General features: G+C 39.1%; 1 pseudogene; it reads right to left on the minus strand.

Annotated features, from left to right (window-relative positions):
* Positions 1-10,449: 10,449 nt before the first annotated feature.
* Positions 10,450-11,441, minus strand: LOC138722669 (NF-kappa-B inhibitor epsilon pseudogene; annotated as a pseudogene).
* Between the last annotated feature and the right edge of the window lie 651 nt (positions 11,442-12,092).

Raw genomic sequence — 12,092 nt, forward strand, 5'->3', positions numbered from 1 at the left:
AATTCAAGCCCTCAGAAGCAGTCCTAGGTACTTCTGCCAACACGAGTAATCCTTCCTCCCTGTGCATTCCATCAGACTTCTACCTAAAAGCATACAAATGTTTTCTTTCCTAGCAGTGCAGGAAAGCTGCCACTTGAATGTTTTTGGAAAAATAAGCAATACCAAATAAGAAACAGGACTCGGGATAACTTATTTTACCCAGCATCCTATTCCTGACTGCAGTCAAAACCCATTTTGTTTAAAAGGATCCTCAAAAGTCCAAGTACAGGAATGTATTTCCTAGGTATGAAGGAGAAATTCTGTGGAAAATCAGATGACTTACACAAGTGTAAGAAATAAATACATTAGGTCTGCACATGAAGAATACAGAGTCACAGGAGAAACTAATGAAAATCATCACGAAGCACAAGAGAATGCAAGCTGGTAAATAGTATCCTTGGTGACAGTGAGTGTGCTTTGCACACTTATTTGTGGAAAACCATGCTATCAGTTTAGCCAAACATGGCTGCAGTATTGCATACCACTGATCATTATACCTCATACTGCATTATAGACAGAGCAAGAATTAAGAGGGTGGAACGCTTCACTTCAGCTGTTCACTGCTTGCTATGTTTACATTATGCTGTATAAAATAGAATAATCCCTCTCCTATAAACTTATTGCCAGGCTCCCATACATAAAATAGATTTAAAAAAACCCTCTTTCATAGTTCTTGTTTAGCATATGGTTTGGTGTGTCTTTGGTTTTGCAGTAATACATGTATTAAATTATTCAGGATTATCTTCTGGTGCAAATCAGAACAGCTCTAGAAAACATAAAGTAACTGAATTGTTATTGATTCAATTCAGTACCTTCAGGATTATCAATTAAATGAAAAGGGAAAAGCTCATCTACCACTACCAAAGTGCTATTTTTTCTCTTTCTGTTTTTTTTTTTTTTAATTAAAAAGTGAATTTTTCATTACATGTTATTGTGGAAATGAAAGGTGGGAATAAAAATAGGTCAGAATCAGAAGGGCTCTGAGATTTTAAAGAGGTATAATGTATTCTGTAGAGACAATAAGAAGTAAGCAACAGGGGCTTGGGAACTGGGAACAATACTCTCAGCTCTCAGCTGGACATCCTTCTGTAAGTTGCAGTTTAGAATAGTAGGTACATCTTTTGTGTTTTAAGATTAAAGTGTATTAAGATGTTATACAAATACATTTTTAAGAAGTAGCAGATAGTAGGCTTCTAGAGCTTTTCCATTTGTATAGAATCACTGTATTGTATTTAGAACAGAAGGAAACAGAACTTACAGACTTTTTCATCTGTCACTCTTTATAATACCAGATTCATGCCACCTGAAAGAAATAAATGTGGGAATTTCGAAACTGGACTAGATGACATGATCAGAAACTCAGCTCTGGGGAATGATATCTCAAAGAGATAATCCCAGCAAAACTCATCAAAAGGAGAGGAAAGAACAGATGTATCTTGCAGAACAGAAGCAATATAACATGCTTTGTCAGGTAGGTATGTTTTGTTATTGCGTATTGCACTGGGAGCCAAAAACACACATCTAACCATGTAAAGATAGAAAATTTTTGTCAATAAGACATTACATAATCACCTGGATCAAATATACCAATTTGATCAAGGGCTCCTAGTGCATCTCCACTGATTTAACTAGACCACCCTATGTTACTGCGTTGAACAATGTCTAGTCAAGGCCTACTTTTCTCACTGCAAAAACTAAATGTCCACTTCAACAAGGTCACCACAATTTATACCAGAGGGAACAGCCCAAGATTTTAAACAATAAAATGTTCCAAAATTTTTAACAGATGATAAATATCCTGGATTTCATTGCATTATCTTCAGTTAGGGCTTAAATTTCATGTGAAAATATGTTTTGTCTGAGCCATCGTTCTTGTAAGGAAGAATTTTCCATGTGTTGTCATTAGATCCTATCCAGCTCATGTTAGAGGTCACAAGATGACACCCTTTTGGAGTGGTGGCTCTCCAAAGCCCATCTTATGAGATAAGGACTGAAGCACAGAAGAAGGGTAATGTAGGACAATTTTGCTGTTATAGAAATCTTACCTGTCCCTCCATCATCACTTCAGGAGTGAAAATAACTCATGAGTCATCTAATACTGAAAAAGGAATCAAACCAGAATTCACTGCAGTTGCTGAAACTGGAATTTGGCCAGAACATTATGGTTAATTTTACTACCTGTGGTGAAAAGTGGAAGATTTTTAATGATCATGGGATATCCATGGCCATAGTTCTCTTCTATTTCCTATCACACTGAGTCCTTCCCACGTAACAAAGAGATCCCACCTTCCTAGTACCACTTTCCTACTGTGCCACAAGATTTCATTATGTCCTGAAAGATTAATCCTTGGGGCATTACAGAGCTCTTTTATACACAAACCTTCCAGACTCTATAACTAGATGGATAATGAGTTGTAATAAAGAGACATACCAACCTAGACGATTGCAACTGTCAGGAATAAAGCAGACACCCCTGCTGGTCTATAGCTGTTTCATCCTATACATCAGACCCAGAAATCTGCTGAGACTCTTCCTGCATTAATAGCAATACTTTTGTCAAATATTACAAGGTAGACTTGTAATCTTCTTTGGACATGGCCTCAGGGGGCCAGATAATCCAAGATGTTATAATCCAGCAGGAAGTTATCAGAAAGAATTTCAAGGCTTCATGGAGTCTGTTTTTCTTTTTTATAGAGTTTCCTGTGTCTTTCAGACTGTAGAAAAGCCTGTCAGATATGACTTCTGATGGCGAAGGGAGTCTGCTAATAAGACCGTGTCTCAAAGGAGGGAACTAAGTACAAACAAAATCTTTAGCCTCACAGAAATATCAACGTTTGAATGTTTCTCTACTTCTTGTGTATTCATACATTCCATAGAACTATACCTTCTGTACATTCCTACACTCCTCTTCCTCTCCTTGGATTGATAAATTGTTGTTTATCTGAGTAATATGCAGAGAACTTCAGAGGAGAAGTGCAAGCTAAAGGACATGGAAAGATAAAGACAGAAACATCAGGATTCAGTTAGTTTGTATCTGACTGGAATGTCTACGCTTTTTTAATTAACTCTGCAGATAAAATGCAGGGTGGGTTACAAACACCAACTATTCATGTTAGTACAGTCTATGAAAGTGGACATGCAAACCAGTTAAAATATGGAATACTGAAGTCTCTCAGAGGATCCTTTAGCATCTTCAAGGTTTTAGAAGGAATTTATCTGGAGGAAATATGGCTGGAGGTCTTTAATTGAGCTAAGGTGGTTGATTGACCTTCACATTGATTTGGGGATCTAGGCGAACAGAAGAGAAGGATGATAGATGGGATGATCTTTAGTACAAAAAGGAACAATCTGTCTTTTCTAATTCATCTACTAAGCAAATATTTTTTAATACCTGTTCATTTTTATTTTAGATGAAGAAAACTGTCCATATTTTGGATTTTTCTTTTTGTTAAGACTAAGAGGGGTTTTTTTTTATATCATTTCTTTGGATCTGGAGTGTCTGTTACTGTATTTGTATGGCACTAAAGGCAAGGAATACCTCTTTTCAGTTGGAGTCTCGGGGAACTACTGAAATCGTAACAAAAAGCAATAACATGCTTTCTGAAACATAACAAAGGCCAATAGGTTGTCTTATAAGAGAGAAATGGATAATCCCAGAATTCACTTTTAATTGCAAATTTTTAGGTGGTATAAGCATTGATTTACAAAGAAGAAACCAATCTTTTTTGCTACTTAAGTCTGCTTTAAATAAAGATTTTAAGTCATCCTAATTTTTACACACTGTAAATGATAATTTTATATTAGTTATCTGGCAAAAACAGACAGGTCTACACGTTCTGACATAAACTACTCCTTTTCCATACTTTTCCAGATGTTTTGGTTCTCTACTTTCTTTGCCTGCATTTCAAGGAGACCATGAATACCTTTATAATCTCTGCTGCCAGAGTTGCTAAAAATCTAATCCAGCTTTCATCTTGTCCTAAAAGCTTTTTGTCTTGTCTTCCCCCTGCCCACCTCATCCTTCTACCTAACTCTATTGTGTTTAAGACATGAGAAAGAACACAGATAAACCCATCTTTTAATTTCTTTTTAAAAAGCAGTGGGTTTCTTCTCTTTAGTTTAAAATATGACAAAATCAGTTTTTATAACTTCACATCTTAAAGTGATTTTGAAGCTCTGAACCTTTTAAGTAGTGTGCAAATTGCAGAATGATATCACACTGCCAATCAGTTGCTCACTGTTACGAACTTCATTTTCTATGCTACTTCAAAAGCATGGTATAATCAACAAGTGAGCCTTTAAAATGCAAATTAAACAAAGTGCACCTTTAGATTGAAACAAGAAGAGACTAATATTTTTGTACACCAAGACCAGAAAAGTCTATCTCATCATAGTCACTTAGAAAGCAGGACAGAGTGATCAGGAGATTTCAGAGGTCATTTTACCCAGATGCCCCAGTACTGAATCCCCTAGCTTTAATTTCTAAGACTTGTGATTAGTTAATGTAACTAAAATTTGTGTGCCATCCACACAGAAAGGATTAGTGTTGCAAATAGCATGGAACTATTTCCATCTGAGACATGATTCTTGTTTCAGGGAATGTGGGAATCAAAAATCAACACTAATGGCAGAATGCTTTTCTTGTTACAAAAAATGGGGGTCGGGGGGGATATTTCTCATCCTCTCTGGAGGAGAAAGCAGTAAGGCATGCCAAAACAATCTTAAAATTCATAGTACTGATAACTGTGCTGAGGGAAAAGCAAGTAATTCTGAACTTTTCCAATCTGTTCCCCACACTATCAGCTATTGTCGCAGCCCATCAAGGGGGAAATGAAACGCATCCACAGTTTCTAAGGCCAGAAAGGATCACCACATCTATACAAGACAGTACTTCATTTCCTCACCACAAAAATGTGTTCAAATAGGTGACAAAACATTACTTTAATTACCTGACATGAAAAGCATATAAATAAATTTCATCTTGTTTTAAAGGCATGAATGACTGTAAGCCTCAAAATTTGTCCAATAAACTTCTAATTTACACTTACTCTCAGAAAACTACTTCTTGTTTCAAGATTAACTTAGGTTCAGCTTTCAATCAACGGGTCTGGTTATTCCTTGTGATAAAGATTGAAATTTGTACTTCACCATCTGCTATCAGATGTCTTCCAGTAGTGTGAATACCTATCCCAAGTAATCAAATTTGCCTCTCAGCTGTCTCCTGAATATGAACTGTCAATCTGAATGTTTTCCAGGTAATTTCTCTCTCCTTCCTTGGATTCTTTTCAGTGATCCTTCATAGAATCAGAGAATTTTGTGTTGGAAGGGACCTTTAAGATCATCCAGTTTCAATCACTCTGCAATGGGCAGGGACACCTCCCACCAGGCTGCCCAAGGCCCCACCCAGAATGACCTTGAACACTTCTGTTCCAGTGGCTCACCAACCTCATTGTGAAGAATTTCTTCCTTATGTCTAGTCTAAATCTTCCCCTCTCCAGTTAATATCCATGGGTCTGCCACCTGTGCAAGTACCAGAACTTGATACTGTACTGAGAGCATTCTTCTGTTTTGTTGGATTGCTATGTTGTACACCTGAACTGTTGAAATACATCATAAATAAGTTGGAAATGAATATTTGTCCAAATTGTGTATGGACATTCATGATATGTTCACATTAAATATTAATAAATCACAGCTTAGCTTGCCTTTCCACTCAAAGCTGGAAGTGTAGCTCTGGATTGAAGAGTTACAGTGGAAATCTTTCTTCCCAGGCTGCCTAACCCTTAAATTCTTCAGTTCCATATCCTCTGGTGGCAGCAGTGCTACAATCTTGTGACTACAGGAGGCAAAGGTCAGTGAATTTATTATGTTAAAAGCAAGTTCAGGCACAGGTTTAACAGAGCATACAGACAAATTTAGTAGAATTAGGGTCTGGTGTTGTGGCTGACTGAAAATTAGGATGAAAACACAAATAAATCTGGATGTTTGATATTACAAATCAAGCAGTGAATTCACAGCACAAGGAAGGCAGAAGTCACAAGTAATTGTGGTGATTATGGAAAGTATACAGTAGGCTCAAAATGCAAATCCTTTCAGTGGCATGATATGGCAGAAGGAGGGAAGTAAGCTGAACCTTGTACAGAACCAAGATGTGCTAAATGCTTATGAATTTAGCTCTACTAAAGAAAAGGAGGCAAGTTTGACTTTCCAGTACTGCCCCAGAAGCTGTAAATTTTGACACTTCCCTGCTTATAAAGTTGAACCCAAAGACTTGCCACAGGGTTTTACACAGTTGAGGTGACAGTTTGTTGCCTGTAAAAATAGCTGCATTCTAATATGACACCAGTCTCGCTTGTCTAACTCCACCTATTTTCTGGAGCATAAAACCAACTGAAAGTCTGTAAAAAGAAGACTGCCTGGAAGACGTTATCCTCAGGAAAACAGTGGATGCTAATGGATGCTGTTTTTTTACCAAATCACCAGTATACTCGTTATGTTGAAATTTCACTCTCAGAAGAAAGGAAAGAAAAATATGAAAAGCAGAGCCTGTCATGAGGCTTTTTCTCCTCAAACCTGCTTACTGAATTCTGAACATCAGTGACTGCCAGCTCCCAATCTGTCCCATGCATGACCAGCTAGCAAGCAGGGTATTTCTTAGCAAAATATTGATATTTGCTGGAAGGAAAATTTCAGCGCTCCTTCAAGAGTTGCAGTCAGTTTGAATCCACTATAGCAGTATTACTCATAATCTGTCAACTGCAAATTGCCATTGGTAAGAACTCATGTTACAGCTCCTGGACTAAAACATACACCCAAACTATATCCCTTCTTTGACGCACAAATTACGTGCTTTGGGCATATTAGTAAGTCAAATGGTCAAAGTAAGGAGAAGATGAGACAAATCCAGAAGACCCTCACATAGCAAACGTACCTTTCCATTGGATAAAGTAGCCTTTGTTGTTGCACAGGTTTGTCTTCATCCCTTCATCCACTGTAACAATCAAAGATAACAACAAAGTCTGACCACAGGGCTTTCAAATCTCCAGGTCAGCCTACCCCCTTGAGTTGAGTTTTCTTCACTGGGAGAAAAAGATGGGTTACCTTGTCCAACATACAAGCTTCATGGTACAACTGCAGAAACAGAAGATCAACTTCTGCTGTCTCTTCTATCCTTGCAGCAAACACAGGGAACCTAGGCCTCCAGCAATCTTTTACCCTTCCCACAGAAGGACTTACAGAGGACCAGCCAAGCTGTCTTTCCTCCTCAAAACACCTGATCAAAAATTTGTGTCATGAGGTTCACTATGACACCGTTATTTTTACTTTTGGTTTTGAATAATGATATATGTAGTTTATATACTATGTCGTATGAGTAGTAGAAAAAGTAGTTGTTCATTGTAAAATCATTTCTGAAGCCAGAAAGAACAACTGTATTACATTGTTTGGCCTTTTTCCTAGTACACATTTTCATACTGTAACCCCTAATTTCATTCTAACAAATTTTGTTTAAAATGTTTATTTGAGAAGTATCCATGGGTGAAATAATTGCTGAAAATCCTGACATTGACATATGTTCCATTTGCTTCCGTGATGTTGATTTATTTTAGGGTTTAAAACTTTTCCTTTAGTGCCTGATCATATAATTGACCTAGTAGTAATCTGGTCAGGTAGAGGGGAAATAAGATAGTTATATATGACCTATGTGTCACAAGTAACGAAACCAAACAGCTTGAATTTTATATCAAAAATATTAATAACAAACTTTGCCTGTAGTTTGAAGACCAGATCAAGAATCAGGATGAGTGGCTGTTGCAGGGAGAATAACCATGACATTCCCTAGTTATGCCACTGCTAATAAATTTTTTTGAGAAACAAATTGAGAGAGAGACATATAAGTAGTTAGATAAATAAAATACAAAAAATTGAAATATATTTTCAAACTTCTGAGTACAGCTGCTGGGGACTTAGCATTTAGGCACAGCAGATATTCCTTAAAATGCTGGATTTTGTTGATGGACATGATCACGATATTCATCTTTGTGATAAGGGAAGTTAGTGAAGTGGCTGACCCAAAAGTCAATGGCATGCAAATACTGAACAACCTAATTTCTGTTCAGTGACTACTCAGCAGATCCTGTCTTCCTACTTACACATCATGAGTATATGCTTGCCATAAAAATATGTTGCATGCTTGTTTGATAAATAAAGCATACAGATAACTGAGCAGGCATCCACGGAACCCATAATTTCATCCTCTTCTACAAAACAGACGGTCATGCCTCTGTTCCATGAGGAACACTAATGTAAATTGAATTACCGTTTCTTCCAATTAGTTTGCTTACAGTTCTAACAGCTGAATATGCAAAGTAGTTTATCTTGTGAATCTAAGGCATTGCATTTTAACTTGAATGGGAATATCTCGGCACATTATCTTTTGGCTTACAGGATGCTTACTGAGAGAAACATCTCCTTTGCATTTCTTTTCTTAAAAAAATGAAAAAACCTACACGTACTAGATCCTGCCAAAAATGTCTCATGTCCTTCCATCTAGCACTGCTGATTTAAGAGCCTTTCTAAATAGTGCTTAAGTTCAACATGTAACATCAAATCTTGTGTCTAATAAATAGTCATGGTTCCTGATATAAAAGCTGTTTTGGAAATGCTGGAGAAGCATATATTCTTGAAGAGGAATTTCATCTGAGGAAGTGGCCTCAAGTTGTACTGGGGGAGGCTTAGATTGGACATTGGAAAAACATTTTTTACCAAAAGAGTGGTTTAGGACATTTTTGTAAAAGTACTAAAAGAAGGATACTAGTGTTAGTGAAGTGTCCTACTTGGTACTATTTGTCTATTTGAAGCAATTGCACAGGAGTTAATATCTTTCTGGAAGAAAAAATACACAGGAAGTAAAAAGTTACTATCTTATTTGTAGGCTACTCTTCTTCACAGTACATGAGTGGAAAAGGAACACAGGGGACTACAGACTTGAAGTATAAAAGCATGTGTTTCACTGCATGATCAACAGATCTAGTGATCCTATTTCTTCTTTCTAGACTACACTAAACTACACACACTACAGTGAATAAATAAAACAGTGAAGTAAGTTGAATATTCTGGCTTGCTGGATGAAAGTGCATGCATGCATATGTGTGCGTACACCTCAGAATTCTGCAGTCTTATAGTCTTATATCACCTTTTGTAGAGACCAAAAAATGTACAGAATCAAAAACGTTTATTTTGAATATTAACCTGAAATGATTCGAAGTTTGATGCATAAGTGTAAAAACATCCTTTCCATTAAGTGGATTGGATTTTTTTTTGTTGTTCACATTGTTGAATGACCACTACACATTCCATACAACAGAAACCAAGTCCTGGCTGTTTAGTTCTGTTAGCAATTTCAGAACACTTCAAATACTCCTAGGCTCCTTTTCCTTAGCCAAGGGATGGGGGTTTCAGATTCAAAGCCATACTTTCTGCTTATTCCCACATGGTGATTTTCAACATCTCCTTCACACTTTGGCTTCTGTTGTCTAGCAGTTTTAGGTGCAAACTACTTTTGCCTAAGTACTTGGCTGAAGCTTTCCTACAATCTGGATTCCTCTGACAGAAAACCAGCTTGAGACATACTGGAAAATTATCCCAAACAGCTCCATATCACTGTAATGTATCTGATAGGGTTTTATTTTTTCAAAGTATCCTTAGTCATATTCTGATAAGTTAAACACTCACCCTCATTGGAAGGAAAAGGGAGAAGATATGTTGTAGAAAAGTTATAATGAAATTATTTAAAAAATATAGGTTTTATCCTGTCAGATACAAATCTGAAATCTCAGAATTGTACAAGGATGGGGATGAATGTACATCTTAAGAAGATAGGTGCTTGTGACATTATTTCTGTTTGTAGGAGGTGTGTGGAAAAAAAAATCAGGGGCAAAACAAAAGAAATAGTTAACCCCGCAGATTTTAATAGCTTATTTTAACACTTATTAGAGGGAGCTTTAACTCTTCTCACTCCACACTTATTCTGATAGTGTTTAGAGGTATCAGAGGATTCTTCGTCCACTGTACAGTGTGAAAAGGATTCCTCTCCTGCTCCTCTGTGTAAATTGCAAACCCCTTACAAGTCAGACCCATGGCAGGGTGTGAAAAGTCAGACCCATGGCAGGGTGTGAAAAGTCAGTCCTGCTGTTGGACACAGATGCTAAAAGAAAGCCTCCTGTGTGTAGTGCTCATAGTTCTACCTTCTTCCCTCTGGGAAGGCAGCTCAAGGCCAATAAAGCTTTTCCAAAGAGGAGAAGGAGGGGGATAAGTCTGCCAAAGTGGCTCTGCTGCCACTGAACTGGAGGCATGCAAAGTCCCAGTGGGCAGCAGGGCAGAGCGAGGAGGCAGCCTGACGGGCCACAGTAGTCCAGCTACTTATTCAGAGCACACAACAGGCTTTCCTGACATCTTCAGGTCATCGAAGGGCAGCAAGGCAAGGACATAGTCGTTACCATCAGCCAAGTCCTGGGCTGTTTCATTCTCCACGTTTCTCAGCAGGGTGTCAGCCCCAGAGTGTGAGAGGAGGGTTGTGATGGCAGCATCCTTGTGGCCCACAGGCAGGTGGAGCTGGGTGCACCCATTGTACATCTGGGCATCCGCATAAGCCCCCTTGTGCAGCAGGAACTGCACAGCCCGGCAGTTGTGACACTCCATGGCCAGGCACAAAGGGTCTTCCTGCTTGTGCTTGCCTGAACAGTGACGTTGGTGCCAATCTGCAGCAGCAGAGACATCATTGGGATGTTCCTCTTCAAGCTGCTGATGTGTCAATAGGCCAAGCCTTGACAGGTCTGGAGCCACAGGTCCTCGTGGTGCCCATGGGGCTGGTCTGTGCCTTCCATCAGGGCTGTGCCCTGCAGCAGTTGCGGAGCACACTGCAGGTGCAGCTGCTCACAAGGCAGGTGCAGCAAGGTGTTTCCATTACTGTCCTGCAGCCTAAGGTTGATTCCCTTGCATATCAGTGCCTCAGTCACACTGGGCTGCTCCAGTTACACAACGAGGTGTAGCAGGGTCTGGAGAAGATCATTTTGGATCTCCAGCAACTCCCTGGACAGCTGAGCAATGCAGGAGAGTGCCACAGCTGGGACACAGTGGATAATGGCAAAGCTTTGGGAAGGGCACTAGAGCTGTAGCTGGAGTTGAGCAGATCCTCGGCAGTGGTGATGGTGCTCTTGACTGTGCTTTCAGCTGCAGTGGGGGTCTCCCTGCAGCCTAGCAGCAAGTGCAGTGACTCAATGCCCGAGTTGCACTGTCCATCCTCAGCTTCCCAGCCCACCGTCTCCTTGCTGCACTCACTGCCCACCACCCGTGACATCGCTCAGTGCCCACAGCCCTCCTGTCCCAGAGCCATGGAGGCTCATGGCCAGAAAGCCAGCAAGTGGCTAAGTTCTTACATGTGTTCCCAAAAATTCTGGAGGGCTAATGACAAAGAAGAGGTGAGAAGCTCTTATACAATGCCATGTTTAAAAGGACAAGAATCCTCGAGCTTTGCGCTTGGAACAACCCAGCAGAATCAGTCAACAAGAAAAAAAAGTTCTGAGGTTATACAAACTAGATATTTTTGCATGTTAAGTATTTCTTTTCTTGTACTTGAGGGAGGAAAAAAAAGGTTAAAAGCTGTACTAAATTTAACACATCATAGAAATATGCTCATTCCTTTGCCAACCACATTTGCAAATTATAGTCGTTTGAGGGCTGTACTGATGCTTCGCAGGGGCTCTGGAAAGCAGAAAGCAGTTAAAGTACAGTAAAGTTTGACAACAGCCCCAATTCATCCTCAGCAAACTCAAGACTTGTGGCTGGAGTTATCGTGTAATATTTCCTGCTGAATAATACTCTAGCTACAGAGTTCTGCACGTGCCTCTTTATTGCAATCTACTCATGGTAGGAGGAGTTGCAGACTTCAGGTACAGAACCTTGAGAATATGACAAGAAACATTAGCAATTACTCCAACTGGTCATGTTAGGAACATTTGAATATCATAAACTGTCATCATGCAAATCACTGAGCA

This window comes from Phaenicophaeus curvirostris, chromosome 7 (genome assembly GCF_032191515.1).
Source record: "Phaenicophaeus curvirostris isolate KB17595 chromosome 7, BPBGC_Pcur_1.0, whole genome shotgun sequence".
In the NCBI taxonomy this organism is placed as follows: Eukaryota; Metazoa; Chordata; class Aves; order Cuculiformes; family Cuculidae; genus Phaenicophaeus; species Phaenicophaeus curvirostris.